We start from the raw sequence: 13,865 nt of genomic DNA on the forward strand, positions 1-13,865 counted from the left end.
ATGCTATGTTTGACCTATCGTATCTCTGCATCCGTAGCTCCATTTCATGCGTGTAATATGTCAAATTGTTCGCATCAACGAGTACATCATTTCATTCCATTGCATCATATTCATTTGAGGTCATTTTGATGCCTGAATCATCGTTGTAAGAGTGCTTCATGATGTTTTCTGATGTCTGTTATCAGAACGAGCTCTTTTGTCATTTTTGCCATGATTGATGTGTGCATCCTATGAGGTTGATGTCTACATGTGTTTTGAACTATGCTATGTCTTATTTACAGAGGTGCTTACCATGTATTTTTGTGATCAATGTGGTGACTAGCACAAGCATGCAAACTAGGCATCGTGATGTTGCTGATTTTAGTCCCTGTTCTACTGTAATTTTGATGCCATGTAAACATGATGCTATAGAGAGATCCATGCATATTTAGAGATACTTCAGTAAGGGTGTTTTGAACATGAGGTTATTGTCTATCCATCCATGGTCCTGGTTGCAATTATGGAGTAGTCTAGCATGTCATTTGAGTGCTCTACTTTTGCTTCAAAATGTTTCCTCGCAGATTGTTTACATGTTATTCAATTTGGCCAAGCTTGCTATAGTTGATCCTTGCATGCTATGGACTTGTTCTTGACTTGGTTTGTTTCACAAACATGTCTTCTTGATGATGCTATGATTATCTTGTCATGCAATGACTTGTGGTGAGTGTATCGAGCTTGTTAAGTAGTGTTCATGATGTTGCTGTTTTGCTAGGTTGAATCTGTTGTTTCGTGATGCCATATAAACATGTTGCTACTAATCATTCTATGCATAATATGAAGATGTTCTATAAATATGTTTTGATCTACATGTCATCCTCTATCCATCCATGCCCCTGGTTGCATTTATAGGTTGCTGTACCTTGTCCATATCTTGCTCCAAAGTTGCTTCATAATGTTGCTGTCAGCCTGTTTACATTAAGTTCACTTGTTCCCATGTGTTTTGCTAGTGATCCATGCACCCTATGACCTTGCTATTGCCATGCTTAGCTTCACAAACATGCCTTCTTACTGTTGGGTGCCTTGCCATGCCATGTAATGATCTGTATTGAGTTGCACAAACTCATCTACATGCCTTCATAATTATGTTCCTGCCATGTATGAATCTGTATAATAACTTGCTATGTTTACGTGGCTGCCATCCTATTTTCTGATCCTTTTTGGCTTATAGTCAGTAAGGGACTTTTGATCTATGAAATCAGTAGATTCATGCCATGCCTTTGTTTGCCATGATAAGTTCCTGTAACATGTTGTTTGATAGCTCTGAACATTGCATCGTGATGTTATTTTCTGCAAAGTCTGAAATTGTTTTAACTTGCAATCTTACCATGTGTGTTTGAGCATGTTCTAGTGTTTTCTGGAGATAGCTTAGTGTTCATGTTTTGTAAAGCTTTACATGTACATCATGTCCATGCCTTTTGTTATCATGTTGGGATGCTGTAGCATGTTGTTTCGATGCTTGCAATATGCCTAGTTGCTGTTTTGGACAGCTTGTCCTTTAAACTTGTATGGAGTGTATGTGTTGAACCGTTGCTCCGTTTTGAGTGTGCTCTATATGAAACTTGCTTAGAATTGCATGTAGTTTCATATTATCATGTTGCATCCTTGTTTTGAGGTGTTTGCTTGATGTTTGGGTGCATTTTGCATCAATGCCATGTTTAACTTGTTTTGCTCATATCTTCTAGGCCGTAGCTCCGAACTAAATGAACTTTATATGTAACTTGACTAGAATCTCGTGTAGATCATCTTGGTGCATCTTAACTTGTTGTTTAACTACTTGAACATAATGTTTATTCAGATCTGGACCAATTTCGAAATTTGCATATGAGGACTTGCCGGAATTGTTATATGTTGTTCCCGGCCTCATTTAAACTTGCCTTGATGTGTTGCTCTTGTTTGCGTCATCTCTTGCCATGAGTAGCTTCATGTAGCCTTGTCATGCATCATGCTTGTTGTGCATCATGTCTTGTCTATGTGTGGTGTGTTTACCATGTTGTGTGCTTCTTCTCGATAGTTCCCATTTCGTTGTGATCGTGAGGATTTGTTCGTCTACGCTTGGTTCGGCTTCATCCGTTCGTCTTCTTCATGGATTCGTTCTTCTTCCTTGCGGGATTTCAGGCAAGATGACCGCTACCCTGGATCTCACTACTATCATTGCTATGCTAGTTGCTTCGTTCTATCGCTTTGCTGCGCTACCTATCATCTGTTTATCGAGCCTCCCAAATTGCCATGAACCTCTAACCTTTGACACCTTTCCTATGCAAACCATTGATTGGCTATGTTACCGCTTTTGCTCAGCCCCTCTTATACCGTTGCTAGTTGCAGGTGAAGTTGAAGATTTCTTCATGGTGGACAGGATTTTGGTTGGGATATCACAATATCTCTTATATTATTAATGCATCTATATACTTGGTAAAGGGTGGAAGACTCGGCCTTTTGCCTAGTGTTTTGTTCCACTCTTGCCACCCTAGTTTCCGTCATACCGGTGTTATGTTCCCGGATTTTGCGTTCCTGACGCGGTCGGGTAATTTATGGGACCCCCTTGATAGTTCGCTTTGAATAAAACTCCTCCAGCAAGGCCCAACCTTGGTTTTACCATTTGCCTCACCACCACCTACCCTTTCCCTTGGGTCGGCCAACCCAAGGGTCATCTTTATTATAGCCCCCCCCCCCCCGGGCCAGTGCTTGTCTAAGTGTTGGTCCGAACTAGAGCCCTTTGCAGCGCCCCCTTAGGGAAACTTGAGGTCTGGTTTTAGTTGTACGGATTGCTCATCCGGTGTAGCCCTGAGAACGAGATATGTAAAGCTCCTATCGGGATTGTCGGCGCATCGGGCGGCTTTGCTGGTCTTGTTTTACCATTGTCGAAATGTCTTGTAAACCGGGATTCCGAGTCTGATCGGGTCTTCCTGGGAGAAGGTCTATTCCTTCGTTGATCGCGAGAGCTTGTCATGGGCTAAGTTGGGACACCCCTGCAGGGTATAATCTTTCGAAAGCCGTGCCTGCGGTTATAGGCAGATGGGAATTTGTTAATGTCCGGTTGTAGATAACCTGACACCAGATCCGAATTAAAACGCATCAACCGCGTGTGTAGCCGTGATGGTCTCTTCTCGGCGGAGTCCGGGAAGTGAACACGGTTTCTGGGTTATGTTTGGCGTAAGTAGGAGTTCGGGATCACTTCTTGATCATTGCTAGTTGACGACCGTTCTGTTTGCTCTCTTCTCGCTCTTATTTGCGTATGTTAGCCACCATATATGCTTAGTCGCTGCTGCAGCCTCACCACTTTACCCCTTCCTTTCCCTTTAAGCTTTGCTAGTCTTGATACCCATGGTAATGGGATTGCTGAGTCCTCATGGCTCACAGATTACTACAACAACAGTTGCAGGTACAGGTTATACGATGATCATGACGCGAGAGCGATGCTTGCTTGCGTTGAATTCTTCTTCTGCTTCTTCTTCGATCAGGGGATAGGTTCTAGGTCGGCAGCCTGGGCTAGCAGGGTGGATGTCGTTTGAGTTTCTGTTTGTGATTCATCCGTAGTCGGATGATGCTCTGATGTATTGTGATGTTGTATTCGTGTGGCATTGTATGCCTCTTGTATGTATCCCCATCTATTATGTAATGTTGATGTAATGATATCCACCTTGCAAAAGCGTTTCAATATGCGGGTCTATCCTTGGTGGGACCTTCGAGTTCCTTTTGGATAGGGTCGCATATTGGGCGTGACAGTACATATGAGCGGAAACGTTTTCCCTGGATTGACTGTGTGGGATGTACATAAGAAGGGAAATGTACTCCTTGGATTGACTGTGTGTGATATACATACAAACGGAAATGTTTTTCTAGGATTCACCATGTGGGATGTACATACGAACGGAAACGATTGGGTTTTGATGCCTCGCTCGGTCGCACACGAGCTCATTTTGCCCCAGCCTGTGTGCCAGGAGGGCCTATCCCCTACGGTTTCTGGGTCGTGTGGGAAGGTCCCCCTATCGCCCACACTCACTTGGCGACGGTTCCAAATGCCATCATGGAAAGGGGTTAAAAATCGTTTGTATAGCACCGACGCGTACCAGTGTCGGGTCTATATTTTATCATATTATTTTTTGATCTACAAAATGAAAAACACAAAAATACCTTGCTGCAATTTATTTACTTTTATTTTATTTTGCACTTTTACTTATCTTTTATATCTATCACCATCATATCTCATCCTTGCAAGAAATCATGAAGGGATTGACAACCCCTTTATCGTGTTGGGTGCAAGTATTTGTTTGTTTGTGTAGGTACAACTATTTGAGACTTGTGTGTTCCTCCTACTGGATTGATACCTTGGTTCTTAACTTAGGAAATACTTAGTGCCAAGTGCTAGTTGTTGTTTTTTGCCTTTTTTGGTTTTTTAGAATATGAGTACTAAAAGAAGTTCAAATGCCATGAAACTTTTTGGTGATTTTTTCTGGACATAAGAGACCCTGAAGCTTCGGGAGGGACGAGAAGATGGAGCAGTGGCCCACGAGGCACTAGGGCGTGGCTAGGGGGGTAGGGTGTGCCCTGGTAGCTTGTGGGGCCCATGTAGATCCACTTGACCTAACTCTGCCTCTATAAATTCTCTAAAATCGGGAAACCAACAGAGGAGTCCATGAAATACTTTTTCCGCAGTTGCCAGCTTCTATTCTTGAGAGATCCCATATGGGACCTTTTTTGGTACTCCGTCGGAGGGTGAATCAATCACGAAGGGGCTCTACATCAACCTTGTTGCCCTTCCAATGATGCGTGAATAGTTTACCACAGACCTACGTGTCCATAGGTAGTAGCCAGATGGCTTCTTCTCTCTCGATGTTCTTCAATATAATGTTCTCCTTGATGTTCTTGGAGTTCTATTTGATGTAATCACTTTTTGCGGTGTGTTTGTTGGGATCCGATGAATTGTGAGTTTATGATCAGATCTATCCATGGTCTGAACTCTTTTATGCATGATTACTATAGCTTCGTATTTCTCTCCGATCTATTGATTTGGTTTGGCCAAATAGATTGATTTTTCTTGCAATGGGAGAGGTGCTTTGTAATGGTTTCGATCTTGCGGTCCTCAATCCCAATGAAAGGAGACATGACACGTATGTATCATTGCTATTAAGGGTTGAAAGATGGGGTATATTCATACATTAGTTTATCTTGTCTACATCATGCCATCTTGCTTAAGGCGTTACTCCGTTCTGTATGAATTTAATAATCTAGATGCATGCTGGATAGCGGTCGATGTGTGGAGTAATAATAGTAGATGCAGGCGGGAGTCGGTCTACTTGTCTCGGACGTGATGCTTATATATGATCATTGCCTTGGATATCGTCATAATTATTTGCTTTTCTATCAATTTCCCAACAGTAATTTGTTTACCCACTGTATGCTATTTTCAAGAGAGAAGCATCTAGTGAAAACTATGCCCCCAGGTCTATCTTTTATCATATATTAAAACCAAAAATACCTTCTCGTGTTTTTACTTTATTTATTTTATTTTGTATTTTATTCCGATCTATCTATCAAACACCATACAATTTAATCTTGCTTGCAACCGTCAAGGGATTGACAACCCCTTGTTCTCGTTGGGTTGCAAGGATTTGTTATTTTTGTGCAGGTGGTGCTAACGAGGTGTTGCTTGGTTCTCCTAATGGATGGATAACCTTGGTCTTAACTATGGGAAATACTTATCTCTATTGTACTGCATCATCCTCTCCACTTCAAGGAAATCCCAACGCAGTTCACAAGTAGCAACCATCAACGATATAAAGGTGCTCGAGACTTCGGGCTTGGCATGCTAGAAGCTTGTCAACATCCAAGGCCAGCACAGGGTCTAGGGCAGCACGAAGGAGAAGGACTCCTGATACGTCTCCAACGTATCTATAATTTATGAAGCATTCATGCTATTTTATTATTTGTTTTGAATGATTATGGGCTTTATTATACACTTTTATATTACTTTTGGGACTAACCTATTAACCGGAGGCCTAGCCCATATTGTTGTTTTATAGCATTTTTCAGTATTTCGAAGAAAAGGAATATCAAACGGAGTCCAAACGGAATGAAACCTTCGGCAGCGTGATTTTTTTGGAAGAATATGATCCTGGAGAATTGGAGTTCACGTTAGAAGATCCTCGAGGAGGCCAGGAGATAGGGGGCGCCCCCCCCCCCACTGGGCGCGCCCCCTGTCTCGTGGGCCCCTCGAGCACCCCCCCCCCCCCCCCGACCGACTTCTTTCGCCTATATAGTCCCACGTACCCTAAAAACATCCACGGAGAAGACAGATCGGGAGTTCCGCCGCCGCAAGCCTCTATAGCCACCAAAAACCTCTCGGGAGCCCGTTTCGGCACCCTGCCGGAGGGAGAACCCATCACCGATGGCCATCTTCATCATCCCGGTGCTATTCATGACGAGGAGGGAGTAGTTCACCCTCAGGGCTGAGGGTATGTACAAGTAGCTATGTGTTTGATCTCTCTCTCTCTCTCTCTCGTGTTCTCTCTATGGCACGATCTTGATGTATCACGATCTTTGCTATTATAGTTCGATCTTATGATGTTTCTCCCCCTCTACTCTCTTGTGATGAATTGAGTTTCCCTCTTGAAGTTATCTTATCGGATTGAGTCTTTGATTTGAGAACACTTGATGTATGTCTTGTCGTGTTTATCTGTGGTGACAATGGGATATCACGTGCCACTTGATGTATGTTTTGGTGACCAACTTACGGGTTCTGTTGGGGATATAACTATTGAGTATAAACCGCCCAGGAGGGGTCGGTTTACCCTCAACCGTATTGAAGCCCATGAAGACTTAGAAGATGGCGTTTTACTATGAAGCTTAGAGGCCCAGAGCCCAGTGGCGGATTAGGGCCCATAATAGCAAACGCCATCGTTATGTAAACTTGTGTTGTAAGTTATGAAAGGAGAGACCGAGTCGAACCCTTGTATGAGTCGGCCTCGGGACTCTGTAGACCGGCCGGGCGTCAACCTGTGTATATAAAGGGACGACCCGGCGGCGGTTCAGGGACAACAGACAACAACTCGAGACTCAGGCAAAGCGTATTCGCTCCCTGATCATCGAAACCCAATCAATCCCATCACAACTAGACGTAGGCTATTACCTTCATCGAAGGGGCCGAACTAGTATAAAACTCTCGTGTCCCTTGTCCGGTTTAACCCCTTCAAGCTAACCCATAGCGATGGCTCCACGACTAAGTCCTTTCATGAGGACATCTGACGTGTTAATTCCACGACAGTTGGCGCCCACCGTGGGGCTATCGCACGATGGTGTCGAGTTCTTGAAGGGCTGCTCTGAAGGACTTAAGGGGTACGTGATCGGCCGGATGACCAAGAGTCGTCGCGGCAAGCTCTACATCGACGACGAAGGATGGGGCCCCGAGGCCGGCTCAATCAAGTGCGGGTACTGGGTCCCCTTTGGCGGAATTCACGTCTTCATTGGCAAGATCGGTGAACCGGGCCCTGAGCCAGACGTCTACACCGACCTAGTCGAGACGACTCGGCGTGCAAACCCAGCCCAGGTGAAACCCGCCATAAAGCGTGCGTTCATAGGATGTATCCATGGGATCGGATCTGAACCGGTGTCTGAAGGCGAGACGGTTATTTATTCCGATGACGAGTCATCCACTGGTGAAACCGAGTCCCTATACCAAGTTCAGGATGGTGTGTATGAAGGATATTCCGATGGTAACAGTATTCTGGATCTTTTTGAACCACCAAGCCGGGTTCCTGTTTTCATGGCTGGAACACAGCCCACTCTGTAATCTTCATCCACAGCAGCAATGAATACCGGATCAGCAGCCGCGGCAGGAGGCCCGGCGCGCCGACCGGCCCAAGTCCTCTCCGGTTTGATGGATGCCTGGGCTACCTAGTTGACCATGGCAGTTACCCCGGAGACGCAGGATCAGCATAATGCGAATATTGCGAGGCTGAAGGACTAGATAACACAGGCCAAGGAGGATCTAGCAACGGAGGATGCTAGGTTGGCTGAGGAACGGGCCGCTTTGGATGCCCAGTTGCAGCAAATACAGGCGCAGAACTACCGACTCCTGCTGGATCAGAATGCAACACATGACGTAATGCGAAGAAAGTACCGGTCGCGTCTGCCATCGTTCTACGAGGGAGTGAATCTTTTCAACACGCCAGGGCTGGGCCAAGTAATCCGGTAGCCACAAACCGGACTGATGCGCCGAGGGCAGCAACAGATCAACTACGAATGATGGAACCACCTCGATGAACAAATAACCCGCCGCAATATGTGCCTACTCCGCCGGGTCACTTCTGAAGTCCTTTGGATAATATGATTGCTGCAGCATATCGCTTGGCAGTTATTCCAATGGAGGGTGACTCACTGGCAGCGATTGAGACATGGCGGGCCAGAGATCTTCTTCAAACCGCCGTGGTGCAGCAGCAGGCTTATTCTTATAGTCGGGATAGAATTCATTCCACTCCTTGTCCGAGCAAAAGTTACAGCAGGCACATGGATGAACCGGAAGTGTCTAGCAGTGCACGACACCGGAATGTTCCCCAAAGGCCCAATCTGGCACGTGGTGAAGTAAATGCTCAGGATGTGGTGGATAATGGCAGTGCATGAAGGGAGGCCGCTTTGGCAGCACAGCATGTGGGTCATTATCAACCTGCCCCGATTCAACCCACGGCGTCAGTAGACCGTTGTACCGGGCTAGCCTTTAGCTCCTGGGGAGTGCCGTGTCTCATTCCGGCTCTAAGCAATGTGCGGCTGCCTAAAGATTTCAAGGGTCCACGTAAGGTGCCGAATTACACGGCGGATCAACCACCAGAAGCGTGGATTGAAAGTTATGAGATGGCAATGGAGATGCTGGACGTGGATGAAGCGGCTTGTGCAAAGTATTTCACGATGATGTTGGAAGGGACAACCCGTACTTGGTTGAAAAACTTACCAGCTAACTCCATCGAATCGTGGGATCAGTTGAAGGCCCGGTTTATAGCAAATTTCAAAGACACCTGCAAACAGCCCATGTCTATTGTGGATCTGGATGCCTGTGTCCAAGGGGAGAACGAGTCAACCACTCATTGGGTGCGCCGGATTTCAGAAGTTTTGCATTCTTCAGACTGGATTAACGCTGGTCGGGCAATCATCACTCTGGAACACAATTGCCGGTTTAAGTCACTAAAGATGAAGTTGGGACGGCTCAAGCGCCATTGCGATGACTTGGGCACCCTCATGGCCGCCTTGGTCAAATATGCCAATTCTGATAATACCAAGGATCCCGATTCTGATGAGGAGAAACCGGAGAAGGGAAAGAAGAACGGCGGTGCCAAGGGACAGCAGCACAACCAAGGTGGCCATGGGAACAACGGTAAGCGTAAAGCGGATTCAAATTTTGTAGCTAACGCTAATGTGCAGCGTCATAAAGGTAAACCGCCCCAGCGCAGTGGCGGAATGAATCTGGAGCGTTTGTTGAATCAGCCCTGCCCGAAGCATGGGACCAAGGAAGCTCCTGCAACACATCTCTGGAAGGATTGTAACATTATGAAGGAGTTCAAAAACTCTGATCTTTTCCGGTATGATCCGGGTCCATCATGCGGTTCAGGTCCAGGTTTTCATGGCGGCGGCGGGTCAAGCTCTGGATTTCAGAATAATCAAGGTAACCAGAACAACCAAGGTGGTAATAACCAGCAGAATAATCAAGGAAATCAGCAGCAGTCGGGTTACCAGAGTCACCCAAAGCAGTTGAATGGTGGGCAGTATCATGTGTTTACCACTAGTTTGTGCAAACGTGATCAGAAGCTTCACAAGAGGGCAGTTAATGCCGTTGAACCGGCAGTACCACGTTATCTGCGGTGGTCGGAACAACCTATTGTATGGAGTAGGGAGGATCATCCGCCCCGGGTTGACAATCCGAGTCACCTGGCTTTGGTGGTGGCACCTCAGGTAGGAGGTTATAAGTTCACCAAGGTACTCATGGATGGAGGAAGCAGTATCAACATTTTGTATTATGAGACCTTCCTTCGCATGGGGTTGACAGACAAGAGCCTTAAACCGTCCAACACTGTTTTTCATGGTGTGGTGCCAGGTAAATCAGCATATCCTATTGGTAAGATCGCTTTGGAGGTTGTGTTTGGTGATGAGCATGATTCCCGGGTCTGAGACATTGACCTTTGAAGTGGTGAAAATCCAGAGCCCATACCATGCACTGTTTGGGCGACCGGCTTATGCAAAGTTCATGGCGAGGCCATGTTATATTTACTTACAGCTCAAGATGTCGGGTCACAAGGGGACCATCACGGTTCACGGAAGTCGTAAAATCGCTTTGGATTGGGAGGAAGGTGATGCTGCCTATGCTGAGTCGGTTTGAGCTACAGAGGAGCTGAAGTTTTATAAGGAAAATGTTGATCCGGCAGACATGACCCCTCTGAAGAAGCCCACCACTGAGCATGACCCAACCCTGCATTTCAAACCGGCTAAGGAGACTAAACTTGTTGACTTCGTTCCTGGCGATTCGTCCAAGCAGTTCAGCATCAGCACAAATCTGGATCCGAAATAGGAAAGCGCGCTCATCGAGTTCATCCGTGAGAACCGGGACATTTTTGCATGGAAGCCTTCTGATATGCCAGGTGTACCGAGGGAACTCGCTGAGCACACTCTTAATATTGATCCCAAGTTTAAACCAGTCAAGCAATTTCTTCGTCGCTTTAATGAGGAAAGACGCAAGGCAATTGGTGAAGAGGTAGCCCGGCTGTTGGCTGCTGGGTTTATCGTTGAAGTATTTCACCCTGAATGGTTGGCCAATCCGGTGCTTGTTCTCAAGAAAAACGACACTTAGCGTATGTGTGTGGACTACATCGATTTGAATAAAGCTTGTCCGGCCGATCCCTTTGCTCTCCCGCGTATTGATCAGATTATTGATGCGACGGCGGGATGTGAGCGCCTGAGTTTCCTGGATGCTTATTCAGTTTATCATCAGATCAAGATGGCAGTTAAGGACCAGGAGAAGACAGCCCTCATCACTCCCTTTGGAGCCTCAAGAGTGCCCAGGCAACTTATCAGCGTTGTGTGCAGAATTGTCTGCACACACAGATTGGGCGTGATGTTCATGCTTATGTGGATGACATTGTGGTAAAATCCAAGAAGAAGGAAACACTGATAGATGACCTCAAGGAGACGTTTGACAATCTTCGGGTTAACAAAATGATGCTCAATCTGGATAAATGTGTTTTTGGTGTTCTGGCAGGCAAGCTCTTGGGCTTTCTGGTATCCAACAGAGGCATTGAGGCTAATCCGGAAAAAATCAAAGCGATTACATCCCTGGCTAAACCGAAGTGTATCAACGATGTTAAGCGTCTGGCAGGTCGCATTGCAGCCCTTAGCCGGTTTATCAGCCGTTTGGGAGGGAAGGCAATTCCTTTGTATCATATGTTGAAAAAGACAGACGATTTCGTCTGGAGTGACGCAGCTAATGCGGCTTTTGAGGAGTTAGGCAGTTGGTTGAACCGCCGGTTCTTGCAGCTCCGGTTGATAATGAACCCTTGCTATTGTATGTGGCTGCCAATGCCCGAGCGGTCAGTGTGGCAATTGTGGTTGAGCGTAAGGAGGCTGGGAAGGAGTATCCGGTTCAACAACCCGTGTATTACATCAGTGAAGTCCTGATTGAATCAAAACAACGCTATCCACATTGGCAGAAGTTGGTGTATGGAGTCTTCATGGCAAGTCGAAAGCTCAAGCAATACTTTCAAGGCCATCCCATCATAGTGGTTAGTTCTGCTCCTTTGGGTGACATAATTCAAAACAGGGAAGCCACTGGCCGGGTTGCAAAATGGGCAATTGAGCTTGGTCCACACAGTTTGAAGTATGTGCCTCGAACAGCCATCAAATCCCAAGCACTTGTGGATTTTATCAATGATTGGACTGAGTTGCAAGCACCAGAGGACAAACCGGATAATACATACTGGACTATTCATTTTGATGGATCCAGGTAATCGGAGGGCTCGGGGGCTGGAGTTGTCCTTACTTGCCCTCGAGGTGATAAAATTTGCTATGTTCTCTGCTTGATGTTTCCTTGTACTAACAATGCAGCTGAGTACGAAGCTTTACTCCATGGTCTCCGGGTGGCTAAAGATATGAACTTAAGTCGAGTTTCTTGTTTTGGTGATTCTGATCTGGTGGCTCAGCGAGTTTCTGGTACTTGGGATTCTAAGGATCCACTCATGGCGGCTTACAAACGTGAGGTGGATATTGTGGCGGGTCACTTCAAAGGGTATCAGGTTGAGCATATCGATCGGCGCAAAAACGAAGAAGCAGATGCTTTAAGCCGGCTTGGATCTCAGCGCAAACCGGTACCTCCCAATACCTTTTTAGATATCTTGCATAATCCGTCTGTTAAGTTGCCTACAGAAGAGGACTTGGTTGTTCTTGATCCGGAGGCTCAGTTGGTGGCCGCTTTACACGTTGTGCGGGATTGGACGATTCCATATCTGGCGTACATGAACCAGGGCGAGTTACCGGATGATGAAGTTCTGGCTCGGCAGATAGTCCGGCGATCCAAGTCCATGGTTATTCACAATGGCAAGTTACACCACTGTAGCGTTTCAGGCGTATTTCAGCATTGTGTTTCTCCGGAAGAAGGCCAAGAGATCCTACGGGAAATTCATGAAGGGGATTGTGGTCATCATGCCGGTTCAAAGTCCCTGGTTGCAAAGGCTTTTAGACATGGGTTCTACTGGCTGACTGCTCATGCTGATGCGGAGGATCTGGCAAAGCGATGTGATGCTTGTCAAAAAATTTCACGCAGAGCTCATGTTCCGGCTCAAGAACTATGGATGATTCCTATCACTTGGCCTTTTGCCACTTGGGGGCTTGATATGGTGGGACCCTTCAAACGTTCCAAGGATAAGAAGACCCACCTATTGGTGGCGGTTGATAAATTCGCCAAGTGGGTTAAAGCGGAGCCTGTCAGCAAGTGTGATGCGGCTACGATAGTTCAGTTTCTCAAAAAGATTATCTTCCGCTTTGGCTTTCCACACAGCATCATCACGGATAATGGCACAAACCTTTCTAAAGGTGAGATGGAAGATTTCTATCAGAGAGAGCACATCTGGCTTGGCTTAGCATCTGTGGCGCATCCTCAGTCCAACTGTCAAGCAGAGAGAGCCAACCAAGAAATTCTGAAGGGTATTAAACTCCGGCTTGTCGGATTTCGGGTTCCGGCAGACCCTTGAGGTTCGAACACAGGGGTGCGCACGGAGATTACGCCCTTTGCCTACCTGCTCCTCACCGAATCGCTGGGATCTAAACTACGAAAAGACCAACACAAGAGACACAGGGTTTATACAGGTTCAGGCCACCATTGTGGTGTAATACCCTACTCCAGTGTGTGGTGTGGTGGATTGCCTCTTGGGCTGATGATGAACAATACAAGGAAGAACAGCCTCGCGAGGGTCTGTTCTTGGCTGGTGCGATGAACTGCTCGGAGGAGTTCAGTCGCCCTATCTTTCTCTCTTTCTATCCTAGATGTATGCCGGATACCATATGATGATCCTCCTCCCCTACCCTGGGGGTGGCTAGTCCTATTTATAGGCAAAGGCCCTGGGCCTCTTCCCAAATATTGAGCGGGAAGGGCGCCAACAATCGGCCATTTTGAAGGGGAACAGCGGGTACACTTATCCTGACTAAAGTTGGTCCTCGCCTGTCAAAGGCGCTAGTGGTGACGCCGGCTTGGGCTCCACGGTGACCTCCATCCTGCCGTTGGACCGGTCTTGGTCTTGTTGCACCGAAATGGATGCCTTTGCTTGATGCTCTCGCCTGCGCTTGCTCCCTTTGCACCA

The sequence above is a fragment of the Triticum aestivum genome, chromosome 1B (assembly GCF_018294505.1).
Source record: "Triticum aestivum cultivar Chinese Spring chromosome 1B, IWGSC CS RefSeq v2.1, whole genome shotgun sequence".
Classification (NCBI taxonomy): Eukaryota; Viridiplantae; Streptophyta; class Magnoliopsida; order Poales; family Poaceae; genus Triticum; species Triticum aestivum.